Source organism: Eleutherodactylus coqui, chromosome 6 (genome assembly GCF_035609145.1).
Source record: "Eleutherodactylus coqui strain aEleCoq1 chromosome 6, aEleCoq1.hap1, whole genome shotgun sequence".
NCBI classification, from domain to species: Eukaryota; Metazoa; Chordata; class Amphibia; order Anura; family Eleutherodactylidae; genus Eleutherodactylus; species Eleutherodactylus coqui.
In genome coordinates, this window is record NC_089842.1 from 102644887 (window position 1) to 102663383 (window position 18497).

Sequence of the window (18497 nt, forward strand, 5' to 3'; positions counted from 1 at the left end):
GGGCTTTCCTTCCTTAGGGATCCTTTTAGGCCTCATTTAGGCGAGCGCTGTTTTAGCACACTATAGGTGCGCGAAAAAAGTGCACCTATACTGCATTAAAAATCACATGAACAGGCAGCTGCGCACTGGAGCAACTGTGCTTGAGAAAGTGCAGCTGCTTCAGGAGAAGAGAAAGATGAACCCCGCAGGACTTCCCCATAGCAGGGAGATAGAGAGTGGGGCCACAGGGGATTAACCCATAGCCCTGCTCTGTCTCTCCCTTTTGTGAGTTAATCCCCCATAGCCATGCTCCGTCTCTCCCTCCTATGGATTAATCCCCCATAGCAGTGCTCTGTCTCTCCCTACTATAGGTTAATCTGTGCTCTCTCACTCTCTGCTATGGGGGATCAAACCATAGCCTGTCTCTCTCTCTCTCCCTGCTTTGGGGGTCCCCAAGAGCAGAGAGAGTCGACGGAGCTATAGAGCTTCTCACAGAGATTCCCCATAGCAAAGATAGAGTGGGTGGGGCTATATGGTGGATTCCTCTAGCCCGACCCCTCCTCCCACGCTCTCAGGGGAAGCCCTGTAACCCTGCCCCCTTTCTCTCCACGCTACAGGGAAATCCCTTCAAGAAAGAGGTGGAGGGAGTCCCCTCATCCCCTAACTGGAGTTTACAGTGAGACATTTAAAATGTGCTTCTGGGCAGCAGGTGTTAAATGTCCTGCTGTAAGCAGCAGGGGAACTATTCCCTGCACAGGAGTTTCCATAAACTCCTGCTTCCATAGGAGTCTATGGAAACTCCTGCACAGCTTGCACCAAAGATAGGTCAGGTACTATCTTTTCACACAGTACGGACCTGGGATGCGGGCATTGTAGCCTCACATGTCCTATCTCTGTTAGATGTAGTAATTTAGTGCATCTGACAATCATTCATGTGAACGCTTCTGTAGGAACGTATTGGTTCCTATAGAAGCGCATTTTGAGTGCTGCTTAACAGCGGTAAAACTGCACTCATCTAAACGAGGCCTTAATGGCATTAACTGTTAAATGAATATCACTTCTTCATTCCAATTGGGTACCTGTGAAGATTGTGATACCTCACTCACTTAGGCTCATGACTTAGTGGTTAGCATTTTTATCTTGCAGCACTGGGGTCTTGGGTTTAAATCCAATCAAGAACAACATTAACTAAGTTATGGTTCTCTTCCGGGAGGTGACGGGGAGCTGGGGAATGTATCTTTTTTTATACTCACCCATGCCCTGGTTCCCATGGTATCTTCCCAGGAAGTCCACGTGTAGTCTCAAACATTGACTCTTTTGTACCACTATATGCGCACTCTCCCACCAGAACTTAGTTTATGGTGCTGTTCCATGGTGGAAGTGTCCCTTTAAGATTGTTCAAGTTTTACACAGACTATTCAAGTTGGTTGCAGTTACATTGTGATTCAGCACCATGGACAGTTCCACTCCTGAGAGGCAGCCCATACTAAGTTACCTTCACATTATAATGTTAATAAATATTGAATTCCATCAAATAGTAAGCTAAAAAATATCACATATCAATAATTAATACTGTAATTTCCTATCCAATTTCCAACCTCTCCAAATGTAGCAATTTATACATTCTGTGCTATTCTCACCAACTTCTATCCAAATGTTCATTGCTAAAACCATGATCTATGCTCTTCCGGGTGATACTATATGACTAATGAACCTCTTGAGAATATCACATGACTCAAATTGTGCAGAAAAATGAGGCAGTGTGATGTGGAAAAAATATTGATGTGACAATTATGCGAATATTTACAACAAAAGGTGTCAATTTATGCCTTGTCTACATTAATAAGAACTGTATTCTCAACGCTAATTGTCCCTTAGGGAATTCATCCTACAAAGGTAAAGCAATGAACAAGGTGTTAGTGCCAAAAGAGGAAAAATGAATCAAAAATCCAAAAATAAATTCAAAAGAAAAATAAAACAATAAAACCCCCAAACTTGACAACTATTTAGTCTTAACAGATTTCCACTCACATTCACACAGGCACATACAGTAGAAAATGTGGAAATCATTTACTTGCCACAGTTGTGACAATTAGCAGCAGCAGAAGAAAAAAGCCTTAATGTTGAGAAATCAGCAGAAGAGAGATCCAACTGTTGATTCCAACTCGTTACCCCTGGCACGAAAAAAAATCCCTACGTGTAATTATGTCTTCTGAAGTGACAATTGGTTATTAGAAGTTCAGAAATAGCAATCATTGAGATAAAGCAATCACGGCTGGGTTCCTGGTTTCCTTCCTTAGTGCAGCCCTTTTGTGAAACTAGGGAGAAGGAAACAGAGAGAAAATTGTCAGACTAACTACAGTCATTTGTAAAGTAGCAAATTAGGAGATACATTACTCAGAATGTGGCGTTTACTGGAAGATCACGTTCTCTTAGGACATAATTATTTTTTGTGATAGAAAGTTAATAAATACTTGTCTGGGATGCTTATAGTCTGTCTACATATGTGTCACCAGAGACAACACACGCACCATGTTCAGCCAATTATAGATCCAGCACACTCAACTAATTTGGTCTTCACTCTAAACTTTTGGCTTGCAAACTTGTGTGCCAAGAGTTTTGACAAATATGAAATTCTATTAGGGAAGTTTTTCAAATGTGTCAAAACTTGAAGGGAATATCCAGTAGTGTACAACACTTTCATTTTTATTTTTTATTCGGTGCTGATTACTGGTAATAAAGTTCATCATTTAACTCTATGGGGGAAATTGATTAAAACTGGAATTCACATGCCACCCTGAAAGAAACCACAGTACGGTGGGGTAGAATGCATCAAATTTATTAAGAAGTGGGGCGTGGCTTAGCCAGCAGAGGAAGTGGTCGCATAGAAGCTAAGCTCCTGTGACCAGGGCGGATAAAACCCTTTTCCCTCGTCCGAGGGAGACACCGCTGAATATCTGCATCAGCAGCTCTGCAAGCTAAGGAGCAGGAAGAGACGCTCCGGACAGCTGAGAGACGCCGTTAACGGCCGGGGCCTACTACCGCTAGTGAAGCCAGGGCCTAAATTTCCAGAGTGCCGGGAGGCGCGCGGTGCGCCGGAGGCGCGGAGAAACACTAATCAGTGCCAGTGGCGGGCTACCACCCGGAGCCCGGAGAAGGACCTCCAGGAACAGGTTTGGAGTGGGTTGTGGGGGCCGCGCTCGTCTCACAGAGCGCTGCACAGTGGAGCCCCGCGCAGAGGCGGGAAAAGAGTGAAGCGGCGGCAGCGGCGCCATTAAGACGGGAGGCAGGGGAAACTTCCCCGATACGGACTGGGGGCATTACTGTTAGCGCCTGGGAGTGGTGAATAACTGCCATCCGAAGGGAATAGACAACTACCCATCAAGAGTCTGCCATCGGGACTGGGTGCTACTCTTTCCCCCTCCACCCCCCCCCCTCCAGCTCCGGTCTGCATAAATTGCATAAGCTGCACTTTCTCATAGGAAGACCAGAACAAGAAAGGTCACACTCAGTCTGACTCCTTGGAGCAGATCTGAGACCTATACCAAGAGACATTTTGCCCTGCTAAAGCATTTAAGTTCAAAAGCTGACAAGCAATAAAAGCGCCAAATAACACAGTGAGCTTGCAGCAATTCAGTCCAAGCATGCCCAACTAAAACTGATCTCTCTGCCTACCTGTCCGACCCTTAAAGAGGGGATAATATCTTAATAATTTAAATCTTACACAGGCCTAGCCTGAATTTTTTCATCACTGCAGAACCCTGTAGCTGGATCTGCAGAGCAGAGCTCCCCTTTCCAATCTCACTCAGAGAATTTCTACTAACCCGTGGACTCTGAAATTGGCGATAAAGCTAAAATCCCCACAGGCATAGCCTGAATTTTTTTTACAGAACTGCAAGCAGCAATTCTCCAGAACAAATATACCAGGAGCCTCGTTCAGGCGCGTACCACCCCACTGGACACTCCCGGGGTGTTGAAGCAGATTGAGAGACAATCCGATCCAGCTGCACCGCCTAAACCCGCTTAGCACCTCATATCCACTAATATCCTGCAATTAGCCGAGCATTTCGTCTAAGGACCACACCTCCCAAATGGCCCCGTAAAAGGGCAGGCTGGGTGAAGGGCCCCATCACATGATTAAGATTAAACCGTAACCCTCGCAATGGGTAAAAACAGCAGAGACAAAAGCAATGACTCCTTATCTACACCACGTCCTTCTAAGAGTCAATCAGATATGCAAAAATTCTTAAAAGAAAGAGTCTCAAGATCTCCGTTTCCCTCCAGCAAAAAGTCATTGATTCTAACAGCCCCAGCTCTGCAAAGCAGTGAAAGAGAAGGAGAAGAGTCCTCAGAGGAAGAAGATAATGGTCAAATATCAAAAAGCTTTATGAGGGAATTAATGTCTAACTCTCTACAGCCAATCAGAAATGACCTCTCAGAGATCAAAGATGACATCAAGGCCATGACAAAAAGGGTGGAGACCCTCGAATCTTCCTCTTCCAAGATTATCCAACACTCCGCCAAAATAGCTCATCTGGTAAGAGAACACCACCAACATCTAAACCAAGTTCTTATATTACAAGAGGACATTGAAAACCGTAATAGACGGAATAATATAAGATTGAAAGGTCTCCCAGAATCGTGGGCGTATGAAGTATTACCAAAGATTGCTACAGAACTGTTCACCCTTCTTGTAGGTCAAGACAGAGCATCAACTATCTCTATAGAGCGGATCCACAGATCCCTGAGACCTATGCACACAGGCGCAGAACCGCCAAGAGATATAATATGCAAACTCCTAAACTATCCAGATGCACAAGCGATATTAAACGCCTCCAGAACCATCAAAGATTTACGGTATGAGGGGGCACCTATACAAGTGTATCAGGATCTTGCGCCAACAACCTTGGCCAAACGCCGGCTGATGAGACCATTATTAGAGGCACTCCGGGCCAAAGACATTCGTTACTCTTGGCTCTTCCCGTTCGGATTGGGAATAAATCTAAGAGGCCGAAGGATAAATATCCATTCCCCTGAGGATCTCCAAAAATGCTGGCATCTACTAGAAATTGAGCCAATCGAGATCCCGTGTTGGCTACCGCTATCTGAGCCAGCGACTCTCCCAGAGCTACCTAGCGAAGACTCAGAGCCTCCCCAAGGAAGTTCACGATCCCCTAGGGAAAAAAAGAAAAGACCCAAGGATGGTCCACCAAGGGAAGACACCTGAGAAGGAAGGGAGCCGTCAACCTCACCACTCTGAGAGTAGGGGTTCAATGATGATGTTTATGGAAACCTCTATAGTTATCTGTTGACATAAAAAGAAGGACTTTATCTTTATCTCTGCATATTTTGCATAAGTGATGGGGCCTGACCACATGGCACAGGCCCAGTTTAAGATAGTTACTTACTGTTTTTATTCAGCTGTTTGAATATTGTCTCAGTTGAGAGCTCACAGGTAGAACTATCACACTCCCTGAATATATACTGGGAGCAGTTAGATTAGATCAGCTGCGGTACTCCGACAGAGATCTCTCAACTGACACACCTTTGATCTGTTTGTAAACTACCTCGGCCCCCATACCCGTACCCCCACTCCCGACCTTAACACATCCACCTACCCACCCCCACCTGCTCTTGATACAAAAGCAACTTATCTGTACCGATTAAGACTTAACTGTCCTGATTTATCTTGTCTTTCTTAAAAATACAGGCACGGTATAGGAGAAGGCAGTTGGAATGGCTCTCACCCGTGTTACTTCGTTCAACGCCCGGGGTCTAAACTCGCCGCACAAGAGACACAGTGTGATACACCTGCTAAAAAAATGTAAGACAAAAATTCTTTTTATACAAGAAACACATTTCAAAAAGGACAGACAATTTACACTCCCTGGGTTGGGGTTTCAGCAATACTTCCACAATTCACACCCAAATTCAGCGTCTAAAGGGGTAACCATAGGATTCCATAAATCAATTCCATTTAAATTGGATGCACAATACCAAGGGGGTCCATTAACAACCTAAAGCTGACAATTGCAAATGTCTATGCCCCAAATTCCGACCAGATCCCCTGGCTGATAAAGCAGATGGATATTCTTAGGCAATTCGCCATTGGACATATCATACTAGGAGGAGACTTAAATATTACATTAAGCCCGCTCCTAGATTCCTCAACAGGTCGCTCACAAGTTTCACAGGTAAAACTAAAAAGGCTACAGCACTCCATGTTAGAGCTGGGGGTCCTGGACGCGTGGCGCTCCCTCCACCCCTCCACCCCTCCACAAAGGACTTCTCTCATTACTCTCAAGTCCATTCTTCCTTCCAAAGGTTGGACTACATACTGACCTCCACGGGACTCCTGACCCATTTGAAAAGGGCAACTATAGACCCCATCACTGTCTCGGACCATGCCCCGATTCATTTAGACATCAATTTACCGGACTTTGCCCTGGGAGAATGGAGATGGCGTCTGAACGACTCCCTCCTGGACCCTCTGGAGGAAAGACTAAAAATAGGAGAGCATCTTGAGGAATACTTCAAGAATAACTCAGATGGTAGTGTAGAAACGCCTATGGTTTGGGAAGCCCATAAGGCATTTGTTAGAGGGCTATTGATAGCCTTGTGCTCAAAGGTAAAAAAACAAAAACAAAAAGAAATTGATAAATTACTGCTCCAAATTACAAAACTTGAACACACAATAAAACAATCCCAGACCAAACAGAACCTTGAAGAATTTACCTCCCTTCGGCACCGCCTCAAATGCTACTTAACTGAAAAGTTCAATAAAAAACACATCTATTTTAAACATGCTGCTTACGCACACGGTAACCGAGGCAGTAAACTCATGACCTCGTTTCTTAAAAAAACTAAGACAAGGAATGCTATCCTAAGTATAAAAACACAATCTGGGTCGCGAGTTTCCTCGACACCAGATATAGCCAGAGAGTTCCAACTCTTTGAGGCCTTAGTCAGACGGGCGTTTTTCGCGCGATTTGTGGATCGCATGACAGATGCGCATCCGCAAATCGCGTGACCGGTGCCCGAAAATCGCCCGAAAATCTGCTCCTAGCCGCGTTTCATTAGAAACAGGCCGGAGCTGTCCAGCGCATTGCATTCAATGGAGCCGGCAATACAGCCGGCTCCATTGAAAGCAATGCGCTGCGGGCGAGTGTGGGATGAATTGTCGGGAAGGGCTTAAATATATAAGCCCTTCCCTGCAATTCATCCAGAAAAGTGTTAAAATAAAAAAAATATATATACTCACCTGCTCCCGGCAGTCGGAGTTCCGCGCGGCCGGCCTGCAGTGGGTGTGAAGGGGGTGTGAGTCAGACCTGCCCCCTGATTGGCTCAGCGCTTATTCAAGGCCTTATTCAAAACTGTATAATCTCGAAGAGAGAGCATCCCCTCAGGCCAAACAGATTCTTGCTGAGAGGGTTGACGCGTTTCTGAGATCCCTAAAAATACCAAAATTTGGGTGAAACAGAGGCGGCATCCCTTCTGACCCCAATCTCAGGGAAAGAGGTGGAGGAAGTTCTGAATTCCTTTGTTCATGGTAAAAGCCCTGGGCCCGATGGCCTCTCAATTACCTATTACAAAGCCTTCAAGGAGCAATTAATTCCCAGATTTACCGAAACGCTCAACGCACTACTAAAAGGGGCCACTTTACCTAGACAAGCCCAAGAGGCTCATATTACCCTTATCTTGAAGGAGAATAAGGACCCTACACAGTGTGGAAGCTATAGGCCTATATCACTCATCAATTTAAACGTTAAGATCTGGGCCAAATTGTTGGCGAGAAGAATGAGTGAATTCATCCCGACCTTGATAGACCCGGAGCAAGCGGGTTTCGTTAAGGGCAGAGAGGGGAAGGGAAACTGTCACAGACTACTCCACGCAATCCAATACACCCAAGCCCGTAAGATACCAATGGCCCTAGTAAGCACTGATGCCGAAAAGGCCTTCGATAGGGTAGACTGGGTCTTTATGGAAAGAACATCACTCAATTTCAACTTCCCTCCTGCCCTCATCGTGGCGATATTGACACTATATTCAAGCCCACACGCTAGGCTGAAAATAAATGAATCACTGTCCCCTCCATTTGAAATTAGCAATGGGACGCGCCAAGGCTGCCCCCTATCCCCCTTACTATTTATCCTCACGATAGAACCATTGTTACAATGGGTGAGACAGGACCCGATTATGGAGGGACTGAGAGTTCAATCAGGTTGCTTGTCGTCAGCGGCATTTGCGGACGATGTCATATTCGTGATTACTAAACCAGAGAGGAGCCTGCCGAGACTGGTCTCAATTTTACGAGACTTCGGATCTTTATCAAACTTCAAAGTTAACTTTGAAAAATCAACAATTCTAAACATAACGATCCCCGAAGCTAGATGCAGGCTTTTGAAAGCTAGCTCCCCGTTTGTATGGTCCGAGACAGTGGTGGACTATCTAGGTATAAAACTCACGAAAAGAACTGGAGACCTTCGTTCGAAAAACTATGACCCTTTAACTGCCCAAATAAAAACACTATTACGAAAATATGACCTTCCATTCCTCTCATGGTTTGGTAGGAAAAATATTCTAAAATCCTATGTTCTACCTGTAATACTTTACAAGCTGCATATGATTCCAATAACCTCCCGCTAGCCTTCTTTAAATCTATACGAATGCTGTTTTCAGGCTTCGTGTGGAGACAAAAAAGGCCCAGACTGGCGTATAAGCTTATGACCAAGAGGAGATCGGAGGGGGGATGGACTTGCCGAACGTCCAGGACTACTACTATTCTACTCAAATCGGATACTGGATGGATCTGACCCGTCCGTCAAGAGACCCGATTTTATACGACCTGGTGAAAACGTCATATGGGGAATCTTTGACGGATGACCTGTGGCTTCCAAAAAGGAGCGTTTATAGAGCTAAGGGATTCAATCCCCTCCTCAAAGGCCCCTGTGAAATTTGGGACAAAACTAGAGAGTCACTGGCTCCTACCCCTTCCCCATTGACACCCACCCGAAGCCTGTGTAGGCTCCTTGAAATCCCCCCAGACCCAGGCTCCCAGAGTATCTGGAAACAGATACAGGGCAGCAGAGTGGAAGATCTGCAGACCCAACCCCATAAAACACCAGAAGAAATTGCGACCACACTGGCCACCAACCCCAAACTTTCGCTCCTGCAGCGGGTACATATAGAAAAAGTAATAAAAGAATTCTTATCCAAATACAAATCGGTTAGACCTAAAACAGACTTCGAAAAAGCCTTAATAGAAGACAAACCCAGTGGTAGGAGAATCTCTAATATCAGGAAGAACTTCATAACCCCACCTCTATTCTCCAAACCAACCTTCCTAACGTCTTGGGAAAAAGAGTTAAAAATTACCCTCTCCACAGCGGATACTAAGTTAATCCTAAGACTGGCATATGGCCTCTCTCCATGCGTTTTGATGCAGGAAAGCCATTACAAACTTCTAGTTCGATGGTATAAAACCCCCCAATGGCTACACGACTACAAACTTGCCCCTGATGATAAATGCTGGAGATGTAAGGCCACAAGGGCTCATATCTCCACATTTGGTGGGAGTGCACGGGAATCGCTTCCTTTTGGAAAGAGGTAGAAAAGGACCTGCAAATCTTCTCGCCAGGTATAACAATTTCACCGGAAATGGTATTCCTCTGGAGGCCCTCGTCTAGCTTTCCTCCGTTTAAAAACAAATTAATAGCATTCCTATTGGATGCAGCAAAAGCGCTGATCCCTCTAAACTGGCTGCAACAAAAAAAACCAACTGTGTCACAGTGGAGGGAAAAAGCAGACATGATATGCTGTATGGAAGAGCTAACAAGCTGGAACAGGGGGACTAATGAAGACTTTATTTTAACCTGGCATCCCTGGAGAGAGGCCAGGAAGGACCACTAAGCTTATAGAAAGCTCTCCTGTAGGGAACAAAACACATTACAAAGATATAGACGATAATTCCTATTAGCAAAGGAAGTTTTGGCAGGGACGGACGAGAAGGACCCCGGGCGTTGAACACAGAGACACACCCGCGCCCTCCCGCTGAGGGGTGGCCGGAGCGGAAGAAAGAGAATGAACCGGGTGAACAAGAGCTTTGTATAGTGCCTTTTTGGTGCATTGTCTGTAACCAGACTATTCCCCCTCTACTACCCCCCCCCCTTTTTCTTTTTTTTTTTCTTTTCTTCTCTTGTGCTTACCTCCTGCATCCCTTCCCCCCCTACCCACCCCTCCCCCCTTACATGCTTAACTTATTTGACATATTGGGGCAATAGGCTGATGCAGCAAGTTCCAAGTTATTTAACAGCCCAAGATGTGTCTATATTACTACTGAGGATGTTGTAGACGGGAGCCCTCTCTCGTGACACCAACCAGAGTTAACAAGGAAGGGACGGGCAGCTTTCGGTAAGACACTGCCCGGGAAATACCTGAAACGCACGATTCACCTAGCTTCAACTAGAGGACCCTAGAGTCTCTTACAGAAATTAGGAAGACCAGGTTGATCTGGCACGAGAGACCCTCCCGTAGATTACTGCTTTACCGTTTTACTGTATTATTATCTTAGCAGATGCAGCAATGACAAATGTTGTACGTACAAGCTTAAGAGAAATGTTTGATTGAATTGTATGTTTTGAAAACAATATGGAAAACTAAAAATCTTAATAAAAAACTTGATTTAAAAAAAAATTTATTAAGAAGGTCATACATCTTTGGCTGTCCATGCGCCAGACATTTAAATCTATGCAGGCATATATAAATTTATGTCAATTTCAAAAGTGGTGAGAAAAGTAAAAATTCACATTTTTTTGCATAAATATGGTATGCACTAAAATGTGCATGTTTTTACCCCAGAAAATAGATAAAATCTGATAAAAAATCAATTCATAATTTCCCCAGTATATCTGTGCAGAACTGTTATCCCTACAGAGAGGGCTCAGTCACACGGGCGCCGATCCGCCCATGTTTCTGGACGATAAAACGGCCGCACTGCATGTGCAGACGAATCTCCACACCGGCTGGAAAAAGAACATATGGCTGGAAATGGAGCTGGTCATGTGGAGATTCGTCCAACCTGCAGTGCGGCCGTTTTATCGTCCAGAAACACGGGCGGATCGACGCCCGTGTGACTGAGCCCAGATACTGTAGTTTTACAGAATAGTGTAGGTCCACCGTGGTGTTAAAAGGTGTACCTTCACCTCATATAGGTACATAAAGAGTAGTACCTATAGCTTCTTTTAATATTATTTTAATCTAAAAATTATGATATTTTTTGGTAGTTGAATTCATAAAATACATTTATATGAGTGAAATCCTAAGTTTTATACTACTGAGCACTAAATTAGTTACTTAAGGGCTCAGTCGGATGGGCATTTTTATGTGTGTATGTTACCTGCGTTTGTGATCCTGCATGTATTAAAAACCAATGCTTTTCAATGGCAGCAGTCATGTGCCCGATATTTACCTGCGCTCAAAAATGCGCAGCGGTAAATATAGGGCAGCGGATTTAAAACGCAGGTAATTGCAAGATCCTTCTTTTTTGGATATCAAACCCCTTGATTTCTGTCACATCCATGGATTTCGCCGACTCCATTGACATACAGGGAACATCCAAGGAATCCCCTGCTGCAGCTGTCACAGCCACAGCAGTGGATAGCGGGCAGCACACTTTATGTGTGCAAAAACGAGGCCAAGTGCGTTTTTTTCAGCGTGACGCCCGCGTCGGTCACGCAAATTTTTTTAGGCACGTGTTTTTGAGCACATAAATTTGCACATAAAAACGTCCGTCTGACTGAGCCCTACAGGGGTGGTGTCACTACAAGAAAAATATTTTCCAACTATTGAGCCTGTTATAAAACTAAAACAAATAGAACATACTTATCTGTCTTCAGTCCACTCATGGGACACATCTGAGCAGCTCCGGTGATCCTGGCTTCCGGCATGGACATCTGGCAGAAGTCATGTTGCAGTGTCACTTTCTGGAACTCCTGGCATCATGGTGCCCAGGATGTGAGCACTGATGCCAGGAGTTTGGACAGTAACACTGTGACCTCTAATTGGCTGTAATAGTCACCTGACTTCTGGCGGACATCCATGCCAGGTACTGGAGCCACGGCCGTAAGGAGATGCTTAGTTGTGTCTTGAAGGTCCAAATACTGGTGAATATGCAGAATTATTTCATGCTGACCAGTTAGAATTTTTTTTTGTAGTAACACAACCGCTTTAGCTTCACACCTATAAAGAAATTATTTAGTTCTGATTACCTGCAGCCGCCACTTGGGGGAACAACTCCATAAAGATCCATCTGTGTGTCTGTCGGTCTGTCTATCTTTCCATTCAGCATTTTCAGTTTGCAAATCAATGGTAGAAGAGAACGCTTTGTTCTATTTGTTTTGTATGTTTGCATATTTTATATGGTGCCACAATATGAGCTGCTGTTCTGAAAACCATGTTATAAATTCATATAAAACATATTTATTATATTTTAAGGCGGCAGGGAATTTTCTTATCCATTATTTATACATGACTTTATCCATTTACTTCTTCTATTTCTGTTTTACGATTCTTCTCTCTTTTTTAACTTCAAACCTTGCATTGATGCATTGTGTGGACAAAGCAGGACAAAAAGAACTGTTCTTTTTTTCTGTCACCTATATGACATTGCTTTCAGGATGTGCTATGAATTTCAGACTATATGGGAAACTAAATTGCTTTTAGTGCCTTTGCAACATATGACTTTAATCCATGCTGGGGTAGTCTGGATGCTGTATATTGCTTCTTATGTAGCGCCCTAAACCCTGCCTGGCTCCTGTGGCTACAGAGCTGAAGCTTTGTGGAAATAGATAAAAAAGTTATATATATATATATATATATATATATATATATATATATATATATACACACACACATTTATAAATATGTATACCATCAGCACATCAGCGTGTTTTAATTGTATGGAACAGAATAGCACCATGGAGCCAGCAGATGGGGTTACTTCTCAATACTGATAGATCAAACAGAGGGGAGGCATATTGTTAATCCATGACTAACGTGAAGCTAGGGATATAGCTATGAGGAGTGCAGATTTAATAGTTGGACCCTGAGTCCTGTTGTCTGAGGGGACCCAAAGTTCCCTCTGCCATATAAGAATACACTATTATTATAAATGGCCCATTGTATATGTGGGAGGCCTATATGGATTTTGTATTGAGGTTCAGGAAATGGACTTTATGCTTTTGCTTTTAGGCATAGCTTGGAAACTGCTGGGCATTTAACCTAGCTTCTTTGTGAAGGAATTCATGTATAATATGCTCATGAGCATAGTGGGATTTGCCTATATTACTTTATGGTGAGAAAAAAATAGTAAACAAAGGCAGCACTCCTGGGGTAAAGAAGTATATAGATGTTTAGAGCAAAATAAAGGTGACTTATCTGGCGTGATCGGGCTACCTGGGGTGGGGCAGTCCATCATGCCTGAAGTCCCTGTACACAATTAGGTTGGCTGTAGGTTATTGGATCAACCTGCCCTAGTCACACAGGCAAAGGAGGCCCTGGTCTCCTCAGAAAAGAAAGAACGTCAATGGGACTCCGATGTAGATTTCGGTGAAAATGCAGATAAACTATATGTTAAAAAGAGCCCAGCGCTCCAGATGATTGACCATAAATAGAGAAGAGCAAGCGTACTCGTTAAGGGAAATTACTCGAGCGAGTATCGCCATTTTCGAGTACATGCCTGCTTCGGGGGCCGGGGGAGAGCTGGGGGGGTGGGGGAACTGGGGGGAGATCTCTCTCTCTTTCTCTCCTTCTTACTCCCCCCTGCTCACTCCCGCAACTCACTGCTCACCCCTGCCTGCCCCCGAATCTTTTCGGACAAGCAGGCATGTACTCAAAAATGGCGATACTCACTCGAGTAATTTGCCTTAACCAGTACGCTCGCTCATCTCTAACCATAAACAAACTATTATTGAGAGTAAGGAATATTCACTTACTTCACAGAGGGGTCTCAGATGGGAACACCCCTTAATCCTGGTTAGCAGTGTACCCAGTGGTGATTTCCAAGGTTTGAAGAGAAGGATCCATTGAAGTAATAGTTATTAATATTTATTCAGAAATATGGACTTATCAGTCCTAACATGTTATAAAAATTAAAAAAATAAAAATAAAAAAATCAGCCAATAGAGGTGTGCAACATGTTTCGGGGGACAGCTTCTTCAATGAGGCTTATAAAGGATTCCCTGAGACGAGAAGTAGGATTCTCGGGGAGGATGTTATAGTAATCCTGATATCCAAGGATCTACAGGGTCTTCTTGTCATAATATTTTCTGTCCATGATCACCCAACCACCAACCCCAACTCCATCAGCGCTGAATATTTGCCTTGGGTGAAATAGAGTTCAGATTTATCCTGCATAAAGCTCCACCTTTGAAGAGATTGCCCCTTCATTGTAATTGAGCAAACCTGGCAAACCATCTCTTATAATTCAAGCCAACATAAACTCTGCCCAATAGGACTGTGGGCAAAAATATCTACAACAGGGGACCACACAATCTCTTATACAGTAATAGGACCCACAAAAGAATATTCTAGTCGGTGCATAGTCACAGCATGGAAATCCCGAGTGATTACTTGCAAGTCAAGAAAACAAAAAGTCGTTCTTTGAAAGGAAAACTATCAACATAAAAAACAGATATAAAAACATGCGGCACTAGACATTTCTTGTCAGTTGTGCAGTATTACTCTGTTTTACTAAAGACGAGCTCTGTTTTTATGCACGCATGATAAATCATCTGCTACAGCAAGATATCTCCACGTTCTGCCACTAACAGCAGATGCTACCTAGCAGATTCTCTAAATGTTTCCTTCCACTTTGTGTTTTACAGCATCACGCTTTACTGTAAATATCTGTTCTCTTCTTGGTTGAAAAGATAAATAACATATAGTGGATACAGTTGAAAGATTTCGTTTAATTGTATAAGATACAGCACTCATCAAGAATACTTTGTTCTCACTTACAATGAGCACACGTAACATAGAAGGTACATGAGCTGCAGTTTCCGTAGAGTGGGTAGAGGCAAATTACATTGATCCTATCCTCATGAGTGTTATGGTATGGCTTTCCCACTTTAGCTAATTTTATTTTTACCCAGGGTAAAGAATAAGTATGATACACCACCTCCAAAAAGTTATGCTGATATGTATACAGTGGCTAGTTCAGCGGCTCAATCATCAGGAAGCATCTGTCCTAACGAGGTGACCTTGCTGTCCTCTACCACTCAAATCAAGTCTGCTACTTAAGTAGCCCTGATATGATTTACAATAATTTATTATAAATGAGAAAGGAGTAAGAATGATATCGTATGATCACCACACGGCACATTCACGGTTGTGGATTTGTACCAGTTTGTCAATTATTTAATTTCTCCTTGTAGAGAGGGGAATGAAGGCAACCTATAGCAAAAATATAGCAGATTCTCCTCATGGTTATGGTTAAGAAGAGCTTACCTTACCTACCTTTCAGGAGAATAGGAGAGCCCGGTGGCTGTTTTATTTCCATACTGCTCATATTTCATGGCTGAGAATGATTCAATGACTCTCATACTGGTTTTGCACTTATTTGCCTATTTTATTGCAGAGATTTAGATTGCTTTGCAGATGTCCATCATGTATAGGATGTGGGAATGGGCTAAGCCAACCTAAACTTGGGTCCCTTGCCCACACAGGATTTACCATATACCATAAGATCCATTTTTTTCTACATGATGTACCATAAGGTCTATTCTCTCCAAGGACTCAAACTATAAGGACCAAGTTTAACAGGACTCATACCATGTGGTCCTCTTTTTCAACAGGACTCAAATTATATGGTTCTTTCTCTTCCGTGGATTCCTAACATATGGTCCCCTCTCTTCTCTGGATTCATGCTGTACTACAGGATGTAGTCTTTATTTTTCTAAGCACTCATACTATTTGGTCTTTTGACATGACAGGAGACATACTATGTGGTATTTTCTCTCCATGAGACTCATATCACGTGGTCTTCTCTTTCCACTGGACTCATATCACTTGCAGGAGCCAACTCTTATTGGAAGATACTTCAAATTGAGATCAATGCACTATCCTTCATATTTTTCTTTACTTATGCTGATTATTCACATTTTAATGATATTTTTGTTTTCTATTTTTCCTAGAGAGCATAAATTATTTTAGGACAATATCTTAAGACCACTGATTGTCAGTTCATATGACACTTCCTTTTACCATAACCCACAATGATATACCCTATAGAAATAAACCTAATGACTGGTAATTTTCTGGCTCAGCTTTTCTTCCATATTGCTTCAGGATTAGTCTTTTTAATCACACCTCACACTTATTAAAGTTGTGCTTGACATATGTTCCCTAATGTCTTTTCTATGGACGAGGCAAATGATTAGACTATGCCACAGGATCCTCTATAGATGAGTCTAAATACTTGCTTATCAAAACACAAAGATGTTTGTGCACGTAGTTTAATTATATTTCATCTCCTAGGAGATATTAATCAAATGGATCTACAAATAATTCTTTTCTTTGTTTTTCTTGGCTTCGCATTTTTTACAGTTTCTAATACATTGAGGAACACAACATTTGATCATGTAAATTAACTGGATGTGTATTTATTAGAAATTCATTTAGAAAAGATAACCATTTGTATCTTATCTGCTCATGTATCAAGATGACTAATAGTGGAGTCTACTCTATTAAATGGCCTATTGTATCCTGATCTGTAACCCATAGCCAGTGGCGTGGCGTAGCATTAAGATATTAGGCCCTAATTAAAAATCAAGGACCTCCCTAATTATAGGCTTGCCACCCTGCAAGTTTATGGGAGCTCCCTGCGTTTTTCGACAAAGGATAGGCCATGGACTATCTTTGTATGCTGCAAGAAAAATCGGCAACCGAAAACAGTCAGCAATTTGACGCACCCAAAAATCGCACTTTTGAACGAATGCATTGGAATCCAATGCTTTACGTGTTAGCGATTTTTGTCTGATGTTTTATCACGTCAAAATAGCCGCGTAAAAAGGCTCGTGTGAATCAGGCCATAAATTTATTATACTGCTTCAGCAAGGTTTCTACCAGGCAAAGATTTCAAAGCACACACAAAAAAATGGAGGATTTACTAGTAAAGGGTCCAGGCGTATTCCACATTATAACTCAATGCCCCCCTATAATAGTGATAACACAAGAAAAAATGAGAATGAAGCCAAACTATGAATTTATTAACAAAACATATATATCACAGACAAAACCAGAAGGCTGAAATAAAACCAGGGATCCACTGAATGGGAATTTAAAGTGCAATAACAAACCTCAGTATAACAGAGAAATATATGGATCTCAAGGACTCTGACTAGTAAAACACATACATAAGTGAAAAATAATACTACACATCAGTAAAGTGAGCTAAGTACAGATTGAGTCAGAACCATATACTGAAAAAAATAGGCATCAATGCAGCCAGGAGACACCCGATGAGCGTTTTTTTTCTTTCTCAAAGTGTCAGGTCCGCCAACTCTGCGGGTCTCAGTGCCCAAAATACCGGTCCTATTACCCGGGCCGCGGGGGTGCGGCACAGGGGAGTCCCGATTTTGGTGACCTGCTCTGGCTGCTGTAGTCCTGGACACATGCTCCGGGCATGCGCTCCTGTGCACAGGGAGTGTGCTCCTAGTTAGCCAGGTTGCTGGAGAAGCGACAGATTACCAGCCCGTGCTGCGTCCCCGTTACCATGACACTCAGCCGTGCTTGTTCTGCACTCGCTGCTTGAGGTCTGGGTCTCTGCTCTGCACTCGCTGCTTGAGGTCTGAGTCTCTGCTCTGCACTCGCTGCCTCATGTCTGAGTCTCTGCCTGTCCTTAGCAGGCGATGGGGGCTGTTCTCCCAGCGTTCGGTGATTGGGTCCTGCTGCTGTCAGGCTCCCCGCCCCAATCAGGTGCTGGGCCAGGAGTTCTGACATCATTTAAACTGCTCAGTTTCTGTCTTATGTTGCCAGTGTATGTTTGGTCTCCAGCTACACCCACGTTACTTGTATTGGATTTCCTGTGTTGACTTGCTTGCTCGGACTTGACCTTGCCTTTGCCTGATCCTTTGTACCTCACCTTCTTCTGTTGCTGACCCAGACTGCCTGACCTGCCTTTGTATTCATTTGTCTCCTGTATTTGTCTGTGAGTCTGACTCCTGCCCCGCATCCTTAGTAAGTCTAGGGGCTGTCGCCCAGTTGTCACCCTAGAGCCTAGCCTAGGGGGGTAAGTAGGGAGGGACAGGGGTTGCGGGAAGTTTTCAGGGACTCCCAGTTACCCAGACCCCAGCTCCCTGACACAAAGGGTGACAAAGGAACGTTCTCCTCCTGTTAATACGTTTATTCTTTTCACACTCCGTCCACAATTAGGGCTATCCCAGTTGGTCAATTCCTCAAAAACCTATCCCCAACTAATCTTGGGTAAAGGTTCTTGCACCAAGGCTATAGTCTGATATATT